At 41.7% G+C, this 19,858-nt stretch overlaps 1 long non-coding RNA gene across 2 annotated transcripts in view; it reads left to right on the top strand.

The window, feature by feature from the left end:
- LOC109288484 overlaps window positions 1–19,858 on the top strand; it is a 94,642-nt gene that overhangs the window by 60,175 nt on the left and 14,609 nt on the right. For both annotated transcript variants that reach the window (XR_002095159.1, XR_002095160.1), the window contains exon 2: window positions 11,727–11,889. This is a non-coding gene — a long non-coding RNA (uncharacterized LOC109288484). The remainder of the gene's footprint in view (window positions 1–11,726; window positions 11,890–19,858) is intronic.

The raw sequence follows: 19,858 nt of genomic DNA, 5'->3' as shown, positions 1-19,858 counted from the left end.
GGGAGGAGGGCTGGCAGGGGGTGGGGAGGAGGGGGCAGTGTTGTTCATTTGTTTGTAGTGCAATCCAAACAGGAAAGCTGGGGAGTGATCTAAACCCTTTGAGGTTAACATGCCATGAAAGAGCATCAATGACCCAGGAGGACATTATTAAAAAGCAGCCAACCTAACTCAAAAAGAAGCACTGTGTGAAGCAAAAGCCCACAGAACACCACCCAGGGCTGTTTGCAGTCCCACAGGGATATGCATTTCATCCCCGGCCTTCATCTCTCTAAATTTCTTCTGAACTGTTCCCGAGCTGCATGCTTGAAAAAGACAAGGGGAGAAAAAGCCCACCAACAACCGAGTGCATCTTATCAACCTTTTCCCTTACAATCTGTTTTTGTATTCCTTTCACACCCCGGTTCTCACAGTGTCTTGGGGAAATGCTCGTATCAAAGATAAGAGAGAACAAGGAGAGGAAGGAAGAAAGAGACAAACAACCAAACAAAACAAAAATACCCCAAACTTTTCTGTTCGACTCCTCCGTGAATCATGTGCCTGCTTACAATAAAGTTACCATGCCTTCTTTACTAACACTTAATTCCTGCTTTGAAAAGCACACTTCCTTTGATCTTGAGGATTGAGATGATCTGGAAACAAAATAGCCATTGCTTTGCAGAAAATCTGGAAGGGGTCCCAGACCCGGCTTTGGCTGGAAAGCTTCCTGAATAGGATGATATTTCTCACTTTAGGACAAATTGCGAGTATTTTCAGTATTCCTAGTGCAACTTCATAACTCATACTGACAACTCTCCTTTGGTCCTAGAGATTTCTTAATCTTTTAGGCAAGTTGCAAGGTCATTTCACCCTTCACCATCTGGGAGCAGTTGGATCAGGGGGTGGAGGCATTTTAGAGTTAATGATATATAGCTATTCAGTGTACTGGGGTCAGCAGCAGATACTGAGGTCTGGACTTAGCCTGCTAGACCAGTAAAGAAAGAGGAAAGGAGGGGAAAGGAATTGAAAGAGACAGAGAGAGAGGGAGTAAGTACCAAAACAGCCAAGAAAAAACCAACTAGCCAAGTCTTCCAGTGCGGCTAGGCTTCCAGTTGTGAAGCTGGGAACTGAACCTCTGAACATCCTAGTCTACATCTGGGGAGCCCCTATATGAGATTTCTAGCCCTGGGCAGTCCACGTGGGAAAATTCCTGACTAGTGCCAGCCTATCATGCAAGTCTTTATTGGGTCACTTTCCTACATGGCTGAGTACCAGCTCCTTTGCCATCTCCCAGTCCGCCTCTTCCATGCCAGCAAGTACCATGCAGTGGGTCCAAGGCCCCTGTACAAAAACTCCTTTAAATCAACAGCCATTTCTGGTACTGTGCAGCACTCCTGCACTAGCAACTAGAAGGAAGAAGATGCTTAGAAGAAAATATCCCAAAACTACGAGACATTTTTTCCCCCCACCCAGTGTTTGTATTAAGGAATTGAAAATAATTGTGTTCCTTAATAATGGCCCATTCCTCCTGCATGGCCATTGAGTGGGAAGACTGAAAAGACACCTCATGGCTGCCAGTTTGGAAGTCAGCCAGAAGAGCCAGTGGCTTTATCATCGGTATTGCAACTTAGTAGCCCTTCATCCATTTCATACTGGGTGCTGGGCAAAAGGGAAGGGTCAGTCTCTAACTCAGGATATAGTTCAAACATGCAAAATACCTTATTTTCTTTTCTGCACTCTCTCATTTTTCACTAATGCCAATTAGATGTAAAATGCTCCCAGCTGAGAAAGGGAATTATTTACACCCATTTTACACCACCGTTGAAGACTGCTCAAAGTGCAGAGCCAGAAAGCATCGGGCTCAAGGAATGGACAAAGGCTACAACATGCAAGCGGATCGGTTGGGTTGATGCTAGCACATTGCCTGCCATTCACTTATTTTGTTGTGGTTCCTAAGATGAGCATCATACAAAGGGCGGAGGGTGAGGGGAACATTTTCAATGTATATACAAATGCACATATGTTACCATATAAAATGTACGGTATCAATCACAACAGACTGGCTGTAAACGGCAACACTCCTGTGTGTCTGCAGTGCATTCTGCTGTGGGGTTATCCTGGAAAAGGCACTTGGCAACTTCAGTGATGGCTCAGCACAGCTGTCTTTTTTGGGGCCTGATCAAAAACTTAGAAGCAGGCCTTTGTGTCAGGGGAAAGACCATAGGCAGACTTCTTATATGGTCCCTATTATAGAGTTTGAAAATACCCATGGGAGAGGCTATGGGCCCTGAAGCCAAGAAAAGGATTTGAGAATAAGCAAAAAAAAAAAAAAAAAAAAAAAAAAAAATCAGCTCAACCTGGGCTCTTTTTCACAGGTTTGAAAACTGCTTCCACACGCAGAAGACGCAGTAAAGAATAGATTTGGAAGGGAAGAGGAAGCAAAAGTCCTCAGCCACTAATTCTGTGCAGTTTACACAGAAGGTAGTGAGCTTTTTTTCTTTTTTTTTTTGTAATTCTGTAGGCATCTCAGTCCTCCGCTGAAATGATGTATGGGGCAATCGTCTGGTAGGGGCTGATGGGATGTAAATGAAACTAATTAAGGAAATGTCAAACATAATTAATAAAACAGGTTTAAGTTGCAAAAGCACTGTCAGCTGAATGAATGGGGAAGAACGTTGCACTCCCATTGTTGTGGGTTCCACTTATTTATTTATTTCACTCTCCCGTCTATTTAGCACCGTTCAATTAGATTGCAGAAAGCTCCCGGTAGAAGCTCGCTTTTCCACCTCGCACCTTCTGCACCCAGTCCCATGGAGAAGGAGGAATATAAATTTGCCCTGTCGGCTTGCGGCCTGGGAAAAAAAAAAATTAATTGCCAACTCCTCATCTTTCCCAAGTAGTACAGGACATTAACATAACCAATTTGCTTGAACTCCTCACTGGCTGCCTAATAGAGCATCTGACCAGCTGATAAGACCTGGGTGCCACTGCCTATAATACCTTGTTATTAGCATTTTCATAATATTCAAATATTACAGCTCCATGATTCACTGGCTCCATTTATTATTGATAAGAACAAAAAATAAATAAAAAAGGGGTGAGCGACCTATAATTACGGCAAGCAAATTAGGGTGCGGGGTAGACTCTGTTACATTTGCCTAGGAGTAATAATGCCCAAGAACTTTCCCTCTCCAGGGGCTGGGAAAATAATGGATTCCCTTGCAGCTGCAGATGGGGTAAAGGAGCTCTGTCATCCAGGACAATGTTTACATGAGATAGGCCGAGCATGTGGCTCTGAGGCCTGCCTGTAGTGCTTGAGTCGTCTCCAATCATTTCAATCACTGAAGCATAGTCCCACCACACACACACACACACACAAATAACCCCTGGAAAAAGAGAAAGAGGGAAAAAAAGGGGGAGGAAGGGACCCGCCCCCAAAAAAACCCTGACACCGCTCGGAAGTCAACAACCTGTTTTTGTTTAGCACTCTCCGAGCCTCTCGGAGATCAAATGAGGGTGATACCCTTGAAAAACAGAGGCTAATCAGCTCGTAAATGGAGAGATAAAGATGAAATGTGGTTCCTGCTAAGGCAAAAAGCCTTTTCCGTGTTCAAGTCCACGACAGCTGCACTTACATATGAAAGCTTTGAGTCTGCAATGATAAAAATCACGGTCCCATTTGTAAGCAGGAGCTACAAATAACCACTGGATACTTTATAATTTAGTCCCTGCGGTTTTATTTCCATTAATCCAATCAAAAGCCTTTTTTTTTTCCCTTTAATAATGGAACTGGAATGAAACACAAAGGGAGGCTGACCTGTTAGTAGGTGACTGCTTCTTATAAGTTATTCATTAAAAACACCCTAATATTGCTGAGGCTGTACCTACCTCTGTATAAATTAAACATGAGTGACCTGGTGCAGATGAAATAACAAGCATTTCTCCTAACCCCAAACCATTATATCAAACTGAGCCATTTTGGATGTTTGCATACCTTTGGCTAATTTCCCGCCATTGAACGTTTTTGTTTCAAACCACCTTTAAACCTCCAAGTTTCAATCTGGACTAAAAGTATCTGTAGGATATGCCAGCAGATTGCTGCACACACAGTGTAAGTTAGTGTAATACTACTACTAAGAGTGTAAGTTAAAAAGCAGAACCAAAGGGCTTAAGTTGGGAAGTTCTCTGCTCTCCATTTATTTGCTTCTCCTTCCACTACGTGGACAAAGTGCAGGATGGGTGAACAAGTTTGAAAAAAATGAGAACTTTCTTTCCTGAATGTTTATCTTTTAACACTCAATTATTTTTTAAAAAAATCTTGCTAAAATTACTGGCTTCATTATTTAGTTCTATTACTGCTGTTCTGCAGTTTTAAATCTGAGTCTTGAAGAAGAAGGGTCACGGGTTGAATTTTTTACAGCTGGATGAAAAAAAAACCCCAACACATGCAATGTTTCAATTTTTCAGTGAAAATTTTAAAGTTCACCTTTCTGCTGTAGTCCCAGCAGGAATGGACTCAGGTAGGACGAGCTTCTCTGAAGAACAGATGTTCTCCAGGGATTTCCTGGCCTATTCAAAAGTTTGAAGACAAAGCATATGAGCTGCATCATATTATCCAAGCTAGAACCGAACGCTGAAGTGTTTGATCTTTGCCCATCTCTGATACACAGCAGAGTGCCAGACCCAAATGCAGTGACCTGACCACCCATCAACTTTAGGAAGAGTTGACTCTAGCCCTAAACATGGCACTGGACCCTAATTCTATAAGGTGTAAAACAACAACCTTCTTATCATCCCAATACCAAAAAGCCCTGGGGAAGTTTACAACTGGGTCTGAACTTAGCAGCATGGGTTGAACGCACGTACCGTCTTGTGCAACTTACGGACCGATTCTTGGGCATCTTCGAGTGCTTAGTTGTGGTTTAAACCCGATGCTAATGTCATCCTTCAGGAAAAATAAAAAATCTAAATTTAAATAAAATGGCTTGTCTCCTCCTCCTCCTTTCATCACAGATGGTGTTTTTGTTGTGTCCTAGCATCTCATTCAGTATAAGCACCAAACTACTTAACTCAGATATATGTATAGCTCTCCTCCTGCCACCCCCCACCTTTTTTGTAAAGGAAGTAAAGTTCTTAAGAATAAATCCAATATTTTCATGCATCTTGATCTAATCCATTAGCCCTCATAATTTATTGTTAGCTGCTTGGATCTAGCATTTGTGACAGCTTTGAGGAAAGCGTTTGAGTAGGCATCTGCTTTGTATAAATTATACTAACTTTGGTCACACAAGTTTTCAATGAGAGACAAAGGTCCTCTTACCAACATCTGTAGCTCTTAGGATAGTGATTTTGTTTCACTTTAAGAGGCTTTGGATCTTGGAAACAGTAACACAGCAAATCTATGAACTACCTGCTGACTTATTATTTACATTAGCATTCAGTATTGTGTTAATGGCTCCAAGGCAGGAGGAATGTGATTTGACATGGGGGTTGGAGGTTGGAAACACTTTGTTAGTCTCAGATCAGTTCCTTGGAGGCTAAAGCCCTGATTAACTATAGCTGGAGTGGATTGTCTTAATCTGGTTGCTCTGGTATTTTATGTCTAGTCATTCAGGCTTATTTCTGTAAATACTTAGATAAGCTTGAATCAATTACTCCAGTGTCTCCCATTGTCTCCTATCATCAGAAATGGTGTAGTGTCATGATATAAGCAGGCAGAACAGGGGGATCAGGGATACGATACTTTGCACAAACAGAACAAGGAAGTTGTGTGTGAGACCCAGAGCAAGCCACCAGCTAAGACCATGGCTGCTGATATCTGAGTCAGTCTTACACTGTTTTATTTTCTCACGTAGCACCTGCAGGCAAGTGAACCCCAGCACCGGTGATAGGTACCGCCTGATGGTTTTCTGAATGTTGTGCTGTATCAATAGGCTTTTTCCCTCCACCGACCACCAAATACAGCCTTGGACGGCTCTCCAGAGCTTCAACAGGGCTGTTGGATTTGCTGTGCAAACTCACGCCAGTGCAAAAGCCTTATAAAAAAACAAACCAACAAAACTTTTTGTGCATGAATACGTGTATATTTGCTTTTGTTTGTCGTGCTATTTCAATTACCTTGATCCACTGGAAAGATTTATGCATTGCCCTTCCCCTAACTAACGGAGAAAAGACTGACAGACTAAGCTAATTGAAACACAGTACTCTGCATCTCACTTCAGCACTGTCCTTCTGTGCTGGAGCCGTGCAGTTCAAAGTTAATAGAGTGCAGCATCAGAGATGCCACTGGCTGGTGCAAGATGCCGCACCATGGCAAACAAGCCAGGTGAGCCATTCTGCTCCTCGCAAGTGGCTTGGAGAAATGACTCCACTCTCTTCAGCACCTTTAGATGCACAGAGGTGCAGAGATGAAGGTGAAGGGATGGTACCAAATCTATCTGAGAGCACACAGCTTTGTTTTATTTTTTTTTTTAATCATAGGCTGGTCTCAGCTCTAATTAACCTACTCCCCTATCATGCCTCCCTTCCCCACATGCCTTTATTCATCTCTGCGAGCTCCATTTCACTGCAGAGATGGCCTGGCAAAGAGACATTATTCTATTTAGAAGCTGAGCACCTCACTAGGGGTGACAGGCCTGTTTTTAGGTCATTTATCTAATTGCTCTTTGCAGATAAGAATTAATTAGCCCGATTATTTTTCTTAGATTTTGGATGGGTTCCCCACCTGGAGAGAAGAAATTCCTCCATGTCAGTGATTAATTGCTGAGCCAGAAGCTTACTGCCTTGCATTTGTAATAAATGCCGACTGGTTCTTTAGGTCACATTAAGAACCAGGCAGATTGTGGTTAAAATGCACAAGATAATAAAGCATTTGTACAAACAAGATCACTGCCATTTGATTTTGATTAAATATTTTAATTTATCTGGGGGCTGAGGGACCACAGGAAACTAAAGGTTTAAGGTCTTCTATTCCCTCTATATCCAAGGAGATCCAGACAGGATCCCTTTGCTCCAAGGGCAACTGACAGCAATGCGTCGGTTTATGATTTTTCACAAATTGTTTGTCTCTCAGCAGTCTGCGACCCCGGGGTTATTAGTGTGTATGCAGCCCAGCTCAGTTGTAATCAAAATTTTCTAGCTCAAATGGGGCCAGACGCTTAAGTGAAGCAGCTGCATGTATTTGTATGTAAGTGGTAGCAAGTTCAGAACTGGCCTCAGCAAGCAGAGAAGTGGGGAAAACCCCAGTGCACAATCAGGTCACGGAGTCTGTGTTTGAGAACCAAAAGGACAAGGGCAAACATGGATAAAAACACAATGAACTTGTCCTGCAGACCAGCCAGCCAGGGAACATGGGCTCCTTCTTTGGTTATATAGGAACACAGAGTATAAACTAGACCACATTGAGAGAATGGGAGTGTTGCCATTTATTTCATTGGGTTTTGGGTTAAACCTAGTCTCCTATAAGAGAAATTAATGGCTTGTCCTTTATCAATTACTACCAGACAACTGATCATATTGTGCACAGAAATTTTTTCTTTGTAATTATGTCTTCTGTTAGCTTTTACCTTAATGAGACCAATACTGAAAAGGCAAGCAGAAGTACTGTTTAACCTTCCGGCTTCCAGATGAGGCATGCTAGGAGGACATGCTAGGAGGAACAGGGTACTCTAGTAGTGCCTTTGTTGCACCTCTTTTGCACATAAATCAAGACCTTGCATCTTCACCCTCCAGAAACACTAAATTTGTCCCTCATATTGGAGAGAAATAAATGATGCTGTCTGTGTGGGTGAGCCTTGCATAATGAGGTCTGAGAATCTCAAGGTTTCCAGGATTACAGGAAGAGTTTCTCTGTGGCTCTGTGGTTGCATGAGAGGGGGGAAAATATCCACCTTAGGAAAACTGCAGGGCAATAAATTGTAATTCCTACAGTTATGGATGTGGTTAGTATTGGTGAAGATGACTGGTACATATTTCATCTATAATCATCAATTTCATCGATAACAAGAAGTAACTAAGGAATTTACAATGGGATTTTAGCTCCCAGGTCCTATGTATGATTTTGAAAACATCACGCCCAATCATGATTTAAAGAACTTCGAGTCTCAGGGGATCTACCCGAGTGTTTGGTAAGCTAGCTGTTTTAATTGTTCATTTCCTTCGTTGTTAAAAAAATCTGTTCCTTATTTTCAGTTTGATTTCTTTTTTTCTACCTTCCACTTCCAGCTCTCAGGCCTTACGGATTTAAGTATCAGATTAAAGTCTCCATATCTCTTCCTTGTGTAGATAGTTATAAGCCATGATCAAACCTCCTTTAAGCCTTCTCACTGATGATAACAGTACCTTTGTTAAGTTATAATTCTACCCCGCTCACTTCACCCCCTTGTATGACACATGCAAGCTCTTCAGGATGGCAACGCAGGACCAGTGACTTTCAGGGAATGCTTGCTCAGATCTGCAAAGATATTTAGGTATTTGAAATCAATGCAAGTTAGGTGGCTGGATCTGAACTTTTGGGCTCAATTTCAATGGAAATAGGAATAAATAATAATGATTTTTGGGGAAGCACAGTGCTTGGCAATGTCCCTGAGAAGATAAAAATGAGTACCTCCATTTGTCAGATGTAGAAACTGAAACACAGGGAGAGAAAATGCTTTACCCAAGGCCCCAAAGTGAGGCAATGGAAAAAGCCACACAAAAACATAGAACTTTCTGGCGTGTGCTACTAGTTTTTCCCCACATCAAACCACTTAATATAAGTAGGATTTGCCTTCTCCACTTCAGTAGTATAACCTGGCACTGTACATTAGGAAATTCAACAATTTTTGGGTGGCCTAAGTGATGATGATGAAAGATAGTTGCTCCAGAAACCCATGATGATAGCTTAGAAATTAATATTACAGAGATGAAAATCTTCTTATAATCCCCCAAATAATAGATGCTCTGTATCAATATGTGACTAAACAGCACTCAAAGATTTATCTTTTAAATTAGAGACCATGGTGGAGACATTTATTGCAATATGGTTTCCCTTCAGAGAGATACAGTATGTGACTAAATATCTCCAATGAGTAATATTCACACTCAAGTACTGTAAATATATCCCTGATAAATCTGGAGAGCAAATTCTTGTAAATCCTTGTTTAACACTGTAAGGAAGCTTAATAACTTTCCAATCTATCAACATGCTTTAATTTCCTACTGTGCCGTTTCTGACTGAAACACATTGTTTAATCCAAGAAATGCAACACTGAGTTAGAAAGGGCTATCGTATGGCATGCTTGTTAAGAAACCTCAGAAACAAAAGTACCACTAATGTATTTTTTTGTGGATTTGGACAGGAGAAACGCATTTTAAAATTCTAGCCTTTCATCAAAGTTACACTTAATTACGGAGGCAATTTTGTACCTGAAATTAAGTGCATGTGCAATTAATGTCCTGGGAGGAAACAAAAAAAAGGGAGAGAGAAGTGAAAATGACTAAGAACCTTACATGTGGGTATAGCTAGCTAATTACACTCCTAAATCACACGAGGTGAACCCGGTAATATTTTGTGGGTCCCGAAAAAAAAGTTACAAAACAACAAAAAAACAAAAAACCCCAGACTGAGCGCAGGTCCCATTCAAAAGCATGCAGTATGCAGCCAAATCGGGCTACCTGTAAATAGTGTTTTATAATGCTAACCTAAATGAACTTTCCAGGGTTGCTGTAAAGACTGACTAGCTGATAAATCACACCCATATGATGGGTAAAACATTTACTTCAGTTCTCATTCGGGTAATATGTCCTGGTGATATAGCCTGTATCCAGCGGTGCATTTATTGTGCCAAATTAGAAGAGCAAACTACAATCCTTACCCATAACACACATAGAAATGTTTGCTCTTTGGTATATTGAAATCCAAACCATATTGGTCAAAAGCAAAGGAACAGCCCCAAAGCTGAAGAATTTCCTGTCCACGTGTACGATTCACTTCCCTTTCCTCAAATGAATGCTTGAGCTGAAGGAAAAGGTCAGCAGTTGCTAGACCTGATCCAAGTCTTACTTATGCACTGGCGTTAATTGGGAATAAGGCCACTGCAATTGCATACATGCCAACCTTTGGAAGACCAGAGTCAAGTTATCAGGCTCTATTGGATTATGATGGAAGAGAATTACAGAGGCAAGAAACCTCTTATACGAAACCCATGGGGTAGATTTTGAGCTCCCTTCCACCTGTATAAATGATCAGGTCAGACTATACCTTGCAGACTCCAGACTGCAGATGTTTAAAGCCTAGCTCTCCTCTACTCCCAGGACAGCAGATGGAGTTAGAGGCAGCTCATTCAAGAATCTGGGACCCAAGCCATACAAGGCTTTAAAGATAAAGGTCAGCATGTTGGATGGTGCCCAGAACCAAAGAGGAAACCTGTGTAGTTCCTGAAGAACTAGTGTGATATGTTCCCTGTGACTAATACCGCCTGTAAAAGGTCAACAGCCATACTCTTTAACATCTGAGTTACAAAGTGGTCTTCAAGTGTTTCAAGAAGAATTTTATGCAGTAATCAGTGCTAGAAGAGACAAAAACACTGATTTAATGGTCAAGTATTACTTGCACCGGAATAGAGATTGACTGGGTATAGCCGAAAAACATCTGAACATTTCTGCAGGTGGGAGAACCATCCCAGAGTAAAGCGGATCTATTGCCACTTATGACTTTTTCTAGCTTTGGGGCACTGCTGGATTATTTTGCTTCTCAAGGTGGCATCCCACTGAACAGATGTTATGCTGTATATTAAGAGTGCTTCATTGTGCAGCTCTCCATTTGTTCCTTCTAGGGAACAAAACAAATGGAGGGCAGGTGTGTTATTTAGGAATGGAAATACCTCCTATGCTTACAAATGCTATTTTATTGTTCTTTGCTTTCTTGTCCGAAATTGCAGGGCTTGGACTAAGTATCTTCTGTCTTTTACCCCAGAAATGGCTACATTGCAACCACAGATACTGTAATGGCTGGATATGGGTTTGTAAAGTATGGGTGTGGGGGAGGGGAGGGGGGGAGGAATCTTTCTATGTGCAAATCTTAAAATAGGATCACCAAAGTTATGATTTTGATGCTAATATAAATGTGACTGCATTTTCAATCACCACCAAAGCATATGGTACTTATTCATGATAGCAAATGTCAAGGGGAGAGCTGCATTTAGGAACAAATGCATGAATAAAGTTGTTCTATGAAGCTCCAAGTTCAAAAAGTCCCTGCATGACCTGTTCAAAAATTCACATATTAATGTGGATGGCTTCCCACCACCCCGTCTTTTGTGACCATTTTATTTTACTGGACTTTTTTTCAAGCATTTGAAGAACTTCCTCCATTTTTTTCCTATGGTCTTTAGAGTTTCCATGGTTAATTGAAAATGTGTTTTTTTTCCCCTCTACTTCTTCTGCCACCTGCCAAGACTTTCCTGTACATCCTGAAAGGTTGAGCATTTCAGATCTTCTCCATGCTTTTCTTTTCCCCATAGAAATGATGAAATTAGCTAGCAAGCTGTCAAACACAGATATTTTATGTGCATTCACTTTTTTTTGTAAGCTGTTGTAAGGTAATTATTGACAAGGCTGACATCATTTGCAGTTTACTTCAACATGTTTGCAGTCATATTACTCCAACCAGAGAAAAATAATTGTTCTTCCTTTATTTTTTAACCTTCCATGACAATTCTTAAATGGCTAAAATGTGTTCCTTCTTAGTGTATTTATTTGTTGCTTTAAAGGTATGAAGATTGGCTGAATTGGAAATGAAGGGGAAAAAAAAAATCAGACATGGCACATAAGAAGAATTATAGTGTCTCATCGTAATGCTGTAAGGCTGTTGGATGGAAAACAACAACAGAAGAGCAATTTGCTTTACATATATTCATCATTTAATCCTGCTAGGTAAGTACTGGCCCACCAGTATCACAGGTGTGGAAACTGAGGCATAAAGGAACAAGTGCTCAAAGCCTCAAAGGATGTCTGTAGCCAATTTATGAACAGAATCAAAGTTTTCTGGACTTTCATCACAATACAAACCTTACCCCAGTGCAGGTGTTCACACCTGGGATGACACAGCAGTCTTGGGTGCTGGCAAAGCCTGTCAAGGGGTTGTAATTCAAGCACTGTGGGTGCTGAGGTGGTAGGCGGGTAAAACAGCTCCTGCATTAGGCCTCTCCGATGATACTAAAGGAGGCAGAAGAGCTGGCTTGGGCTGTAGCTCTTTGTGGTCCACTCCCCTCACCCATGCTGCTCCCAGCTCACCTGCCTCTGTTTCCGCAAGACACCATGCAGGGTTAGACAGGGAAAGGCAATGGCATAAGCAGGCTCTCCTGCCTGTTTGGGGCTGATCAGAGCACCCTAATGCTGGAGGAGTTTGCATGCGTACCACAGCCCTTCCCAGTCTCTCTGTGCCGCAGGCACGTGGGACAGGTTTAGTTGGAGGTAGCAGCATCTGGCTGAGCGCCTAAAGTAAGCTGAGCACAACAGTGGCTCTCATCTCAATTGGAGATGCCACCACGTTCAAAAGAAGTTGTGGAGAGACTCTGAAAAGCTTGAGAACTATTGCTCTAAAACCATTCAGCAGTTTACATCAGCCTTGTCTTGCTGTCATAGATTCATAGATGCTAGGGTTGGAAGGGACCTCAACAGATCAGCGAGTCCAACCCCCTGCCTAGACAGGAAAGAGCTCTGGGGTCAGATGACCCCAGCCAGATGTCTATCCAATCTCCTCTTAAAGACCCCCAAGGTAGGGGAGAGCACCACCTCCCTTGGAAGCCCATCCCAAATTTTGGCCACCCTTACCATGAAGAAGTTTTTCCTATTGTCCGGGTCCTATCCATTCCTCTCCCTCATGCCCCTATGAACTATAGTGAGTCATTGCAGGGTCCTATTGGTGAAGTCTGGCCTACTGTCATGTGCATTGACTGGGCATCTGGGGCATGTCTGACCCTAGACTCTGTGGAACGTCTCCTTGTCAGACGCAGGCTACGTGTTTTGAACCCCTGAAAGGATATGGCAGTGGCTGGAGGAAACCATCAGATGGTCCTTTTTTCTCTCTAAACCACTAAATAATACTGTGGATTAAATACAATGCATTTGTAAAGGTCTTGCTAACACTTTTGAGTGCACCTCTTTGACTTCAAAATTCACAGCACTAGGCTGTTTTGATTCGGCCCTCCTACCCCTCCACTTAATCCTTAAGCGTTTTCGCCTTCATCCAGAAGTTTTCAAATGCCCTGACAAACCAGCTAAGTGTAAAGAAATAGCTGCTTCTCTTAGCTTTTTTCCCCCTGTCAATCACTGAAAACCCAGCGGAATGTGTGATGACTCAGACTGTAGAAAAGCAATAGCATAGCAGTTGGCTAATGTCTTGAGAGTTACCCTGTTTGGCCAGATGGGATACTTGCATTTCTTATCACAGCACCATCCCTGATTATGGATTTTTGAGTAGTCCCATGTACTGACTATCTCTGCCGCAGCAGAGCTAGGTAACAACCTGATGCTCACAGCCTTTTTAAGACACTGCAAAGCTGATGCATTATATTCTGTAGTCTTGTCAGACAGGTGTTGTAGGGAGGCAGCTGGGCTTTGGGGAATGCCAGGTGACTTGTGCATCTTTAAAGCAGTGGCAGATTCAGCTGTTTGGATATGATTTAAGGGTCTGATCACTGACTCATTAAAGTCTTTCCATTGGTTTTGTCCTAAGTACATATGCAGTGGCATGCTGAAGCGTGGCAAGCAACCCCATTGATTTCTCACCCTACATTACATAGCTCTCTCTCTACAGTGACTGACATGGTGGGGTTAGATGAAGTTAAAGTATTGTGATAATTCTTATCAGACTAGTCTTAGCACTAGGTGCTTGGCAAGTAAAGCAGCGGGGAGAGGTTGTTTACCAATATTAGGCAGAAGTCAGGCAGAAGGCAGGGTAGATTTGCACTTATAGTCTAACTATGGCAGGGGCGGGCTATTATTTTGGGCAGAGGGCCACTTACTGAGTTTTGGCAAGCCATTGAGGGCCGCATAACAGGCAGCCGGGGCAGATAAATATTAATTTTCTGAAATTTTAGGGGCCCGCGGGCTGGGTAGAAAGGCCTAGCGGGCCGCATCCAGCCCCTGGGCCGCATTTTGCCCACCCCTGAACTATGGTATAGCAGAGATGCATAAGCAGCAGCAAATGCTTGCACTTTTTCTACAGGCTTTTATGACACTGGTAGGCTGGTGCAGAAAGTTGCTGAAGAAACAGTGAGTATTTTGTAAGCACGTTCTCAGAGAAATTCTCATAAAGATGTTACTTGAGAGTAAATGTGCCTTATCTGGAACAAAAAGGTCTTCATAACTTAATTCAGAAAAGACAATTACATTCCCTGCTTACAATTAATTATTTATCTATAACTGAACACCGCCATTCACTTAAGGTCACATAGTCCAACATGTTTATTTGGCATTATGATATTGGTTCTGAGGTTTTTTCCCATTACTATGTTGACTTGAACTTTCTGATAGTTCTGTTCTATGACCAGAGCAATACTCATTCAAAATCACAGAGAAAAATACCTCTCATTTTGAGGGCCAGTGCATTAGTTAATGAGATGATATATTAGTATTCTTGAAGTTCCTATAGTCTCTATGTTTCATAAACAGCAGTAAAATAAGACAGTCGTATTCATCAATATGTTCATGCCGTACACTATGACCATGTAGGTCCTATTCTCTCCACTGTCTCTTTCCACATTGTATTAATACTCCCTGGGTGATATCTTGACCCCATTGAAGTCAATGGCAAAAATCCCATTGACTTCAGGAGAGCCAAGATTATTCTCTTCGAGGTTCTTCATAACTTTGCACCTGCTTGCTTCTTTGCTTTCGTCTCCTCCTAACACCTCATCCTCTCATTTCTTTCCTCCTCTCACTCACAAGTCCACATCATTTTTCAAACTGCTGCCTAAGGAGTCATTTTCCTCCTTCTGGGTCCTGCCGCCTCTTACCATCAGATCATTCCTAAAACCTCGGCTCTTTTGGCTGCCTTTCCACCCGTGACCTACATTACACCTCTACCTGACCCTGATATGTTACAAATTGACATTAACAGGGTAATGCTACTTGTCTTTTCAAGTGATTGCAGCATGCATTTCTGCAAACAAGATGAATAAAATATTCCTCCAGCATTTTTCTTTCTCTCCTGATTTTCACATTCTGTGTGCACCCCTCAGAGTTGGCCCAAAGTATCATCAGCTCATAGGGGATCATTCTTATATATATATAAATTTTCACTCTGTGAAGCATCATTCATGGTTATGTAAATAATACATTTCATTCAAGTCAGGTTGTTTTATTCAATAAGGAATGTTTGGCTGTGAACAGAGATGCTTGCTTCATTGGCAGCTTATCAAGATGCCAATGAGAGTTTGTCTCAATAAGGAATGAGCAAATAGTAAACAAGGACTTTAAAATGCCCATAAATATATGGGATCACTAATGAAGTGTCACCACTTAAACAATCAATTTACTTCATCAAGGCGTGATTAGAAAAAGGCCCCAACACAAAGCCAACTTAAATCTACAGAGAGGCTCCCATTTTACTAGATAGAATATGGACTGAATCAAGCACTGAATTAGGACTTCAGGATTTGGCCCATTAGACCAGATTGTATCAAAGCCTTTTTGCAACATGAAAATCAAAGTGCATAGGTATAGAAGCTTTACATAGTTGACTTTCAGTAGTCTTGAGGCTATGCTGAAACACCCAAGAAACAACTATTAATAACTTCCAGAGGGATATCAATCTGCAAGAATGAGTATGGATCCTTTTTGTTGACCTAGTTTGTATCTACAGAATCAACCTACACAATTCTTCTCACCAGCTGCTCTGAGGCTTAGGGAGAAGGGGTGTTAATTAATGAGACATTTGTTGAAATTTATAAGGGCTTTTCCTATCCAGGTTAGACATAAATTATGAAAGATCTCGCAAAGTGGGCAGCATATTCTGTTGACTAACTGCCCGGCTTATTTTAGCTGGTATAATAGAAAATAGGTCCTTAAAGAACAATTTACATGCAATAGCAAGCTTGGGAGGAAAAAAAGAACATTTTGTACAGAAAGACCTTTACCTAGTGGATATTTTTTTTTTCTTGTTCTCTGTCCTATTATTTCAGATATTTTCTTTTAATAAGGGCTTTTAGTCAAAGCAGCCTCCCTTATTCCCTGATCCTTTAGGCATAATTTCATGCCTATGAGATTGTTATCTGCTTGAGATGGGCATGATGTCACAAAATTCAGTATTATATAGTGTCTGGATATTACTAAGATAAATACATTAGAACTACATACACCCAGGGAGAATTAGAGAAATTAGCTCTGATTGTATCCATGCACCTTTTTATGCTTTATTTTTCACAAATATTCTAGCACAATAATAACAAAAAATACTTGTTAAAATAGCTACTTTTAAGCACATATGGGAAAATATGTTGATGAGGCAGACTTCCATTTAAGCATCCATTTTGGCAGCCTAAATCAAAGCACATTTATTCAATTGGGAAAAAGAAACTCTCAACACTCACTCACTTAGGGAATGTACAAGTGTTACATTTTGATTGCCCTAAGCAAGGTTAGAGCAATCTAAATGGCTTGGTACACAAATGTTCGCAGGGCTTAACTTGCCGTAAAAATGACACGCCTTATCTCAAGTTATTTCTGGTCAGAGGTGAACTAACTTTAGATTGGCATGGGGTTAACCTGACCTAGCAGGGGTTAACTTGACCTAGCAAATACCTGCACACATTCATGGATCAGCTCCCAACCCACAACCGCAGCTCCTCCTGTACAGTTATCTGAGAGACTCACTTGCCTTCAGTTGTCCATGCCTTCTCCTGGCAACAGGCAAAGGCTTACATGCTTGGAACTTGGCTCAGGTTTAGGCAGCTTAACCTCAGCTGGGTCCTGTGAATGCTTGTTTGCTCCCTTAGAGTTGCCCTCCATCTCCCGTGAGGGACTGGACAACTTGCAGGGGTTGATGAGTCTACTATAACTCTTCCTCTAGCTGTGCCATTAGCTCAAGCAGTAGATCCAGAGGTCCTATTTACCACGCACAAACTTAAGAAGCTGACGTGCCAGATCATCTGTAGACAATGGTCAAGAACTGTCTGCTGGAACAGATTTTTGTTTTGCAAGAACATATCAGTTTTGACAAACTTCTGATGAAATGCAGACTTCCAAGATCTGTCCTTTGAGGCTGGGTCTCTTTGCCAGGAGTCATCTATCTCTACTGGTGTCTTTAGCTCTCAGCTCTATCACAAGTAGCCTAGAAGACCAGGGCGGGGAAGAAAAAAAGCAGCTCCAGCCATGGTTCTTAGAGCTATGGGCCAAAAGTTGCTCTGGGAAGCCATGGTGGAGCTTGGTTGCATCTTGGCTTGGTTGGATCTTGACTTCCTAGATGCAGTTTCATTTTGAGATGTTCTAAATGGAATATTTGATGCCCTCCCACTTTAGTCCATGGATTTTCTGTTCTGTGGAAAAATTCTATTGTTTGTTCCAAAACCAAAGCATTTTTTTTATTAGACTTTCTAACTTCCTGCACAAACGAAATTCCAACTTCTGAGAAGCACCACTCATCACAATTTGCCTTGCGAGTAACAAATACGACCAGTCTGCATGCAAACAGCCCACAGGCCAGGAATTAGTCACAGTAATTAGTCTGAAAATAATTTTGAATAATGAGAACATTCACAAACACGAGGAAAGGGATGGAATCCAGCAAATAAATGATTTGTTTGTGAATTGTTTTTTGCGTATCTTCCCAGCTTTACCAACACTAATCAGAAGATTTCGGTTTCAGGCAATGGCAGCTTGCTCTTATTGCCACTCGGCCAATTAAGAGAAGGGCAATAAGCGTGCCCTGCACATCACTCAGAAGGCCAGGAAGGCAGGATGCTTAGATAGCACCAGCAGCTGTGCTTGTTTGGTTTGCTCAGAAAAGTCTTTCACCGTCCTTCTTTCCTGAGGTCTGCACACTGGAACGACTTCCCCCCGTGAGCGCTGTCAGTGCCTCTTTAGTAGGGCCGCGCGAAATTTCGCCAGCTGTTTCAGTTCGAGTCTTTAGTCCTGTTACTGCTCCAGTGCAGAGAGCTGTGGGGCAATCAAAGCAGTCATTTCATGCTTCTTGTCAGGCCTCCTGATGTCTTATCAATTATCTGTCAGAAGATGAGGGGGTGCCACGCCGTTAACGTGTTTCACGGTGGCAATTAACAACTGCCAATTACAAGAGCTTAAAGACGGAGTTCAGTTGACCACTTGCTCAATAAATATTGACACAGACATCAGTAAGAGTATGTCATTTGTGAATTAGATGAAAAAAAAAAAACAACTCAGAGGGGGGAAAAAGAGAAAAACCAAGCTCCCAGCGTTATGCCTGGGCTTTTGAGGATTCTTTTCTCAGGTTTCAGTCCCAATTTGCAAGCAGGGCTCCAAACCGAACAGAGACTTCTTCAAATGGTGATTGTCTCATTTCTTTTGCCTGAGTTTTTTGGGGGGGGGGTTTCTCCCTTCTGGGTGTGGGGCAGAGGAGGTGGATACCATCCTATTGAAACAAGGCAGCAAGAACTTTGTCAAGGAATGAACTCCTCCTGTAACCCACACCTCATTTGTCACCCTGATGGGCTGAGGAAAAGTGACATTTACAAACTGAGAATGAAAGCACATCCATTTCACCAGTCTGACACTCTGATATAATAACTATTTACCTTGAGAAAGAGGGACTGAGATTTCCGATTCTTGTGAATCTTCTCACTTTGGCACTTATTTTCTCACTCTGTCAAACAGCCCCAGATTAATGGAACAATTTGTTCAACAAATCATATTAGCAGAAAGCGCACAGGGTAAAGAGAAGGAGGCGGGGGAGCAGGAAATTTTTACTCATTCATAGCAGTGGTATCTCTGCAAATAAAAATGTAGTTATGCCTGACATTTACAGAGGTACAATGTGAAAGGGAAAAAGTGTAATGACTTTGGGCAGTTGAGAGATCACTTTGCAAGAACAGTAGTGCTCAAAGGGGAATAAGATAAAGTTACACATAACATCTAGATTGAGCTTCTTTCTGGAACATATTTGTCAAACACAGCAGGATCTGTCTGTGTTTAAAAAAGAGTTTTCCATTAAAATTAAGCGCCTTGTGCTTTCCTAAACTATAAACGAATGTTCCCTTACAGGCTGCATTTCTGAAATGCTAGGTAAAGAATTCAAGTGAGTGAGAGCCATATGGAGAATACATGAATACTTACTTCCTCACTAGTTGAAAGGTATTTGAAGGCCTGGTCCAAAATGTATTGAGAGATTCTGGTTGACTCCTGTGTGCTCTGGACTAGGGACAAAGTGACCAGAGACCCCCCCACTCTTTTCTAATCTACTCCATATCTATACTACGGTGACTCCATTAAAGTTAGCTAAGCCTATTCAACACCAGGTTTAGCTGTATTTAGCACCTATTGTGAGGTATGGAAATATAAAGGTGCAAGTTCGCTACTGCCATTAGAGGTATTCCGGATTGATAGAGGCCAAAATGTGAGCAGAGTTTGAGTCCAAGAGTTCTATTAGAGCCTACTTTTTGGGTAAAAGCTCGCAATTATGTCAAGCCCATGTATCTCATAAGCAGAGCACCAAAATACATCTACTTTTCTTAGTTGCATACTCCAAATCTTGAGCCAGTATTTGTAGCCTATAGAACATAGTTAAGTTACTGTTTTTAAAGGGGAAAAAAAAGAGAAAAGGAAAAAAGAAAAATGTATTTCTTTAAATTTGTGATGCCTGTTTCTCACAGCCTTGAAAATATACAATTTAATGTAGCATCATTCCCTCTCCCTACCCCCCCCCCCC

Source organism: Gavialis gangeticus, unplaced genomic scaffold, assembly GCF_001723915.1.
Source record: "Gavialis gangeticus isolate Ggan-Ray unplaced genomic scaffold, GavGan_comp1, whole genome shotgun sequence".
NCBI classification, from domain to species: domain Eukaryota; kingdom Metazoa; phylum Chordata; order Crocodylia; family Gavialidae; genus Gavialis; species Gavialis gangeticus.
The sequence above is the reverse complement of the archived record's forward strand: the minus strand, read 5'-3'. Positions and strand labels throughout refer to the sequence as shown.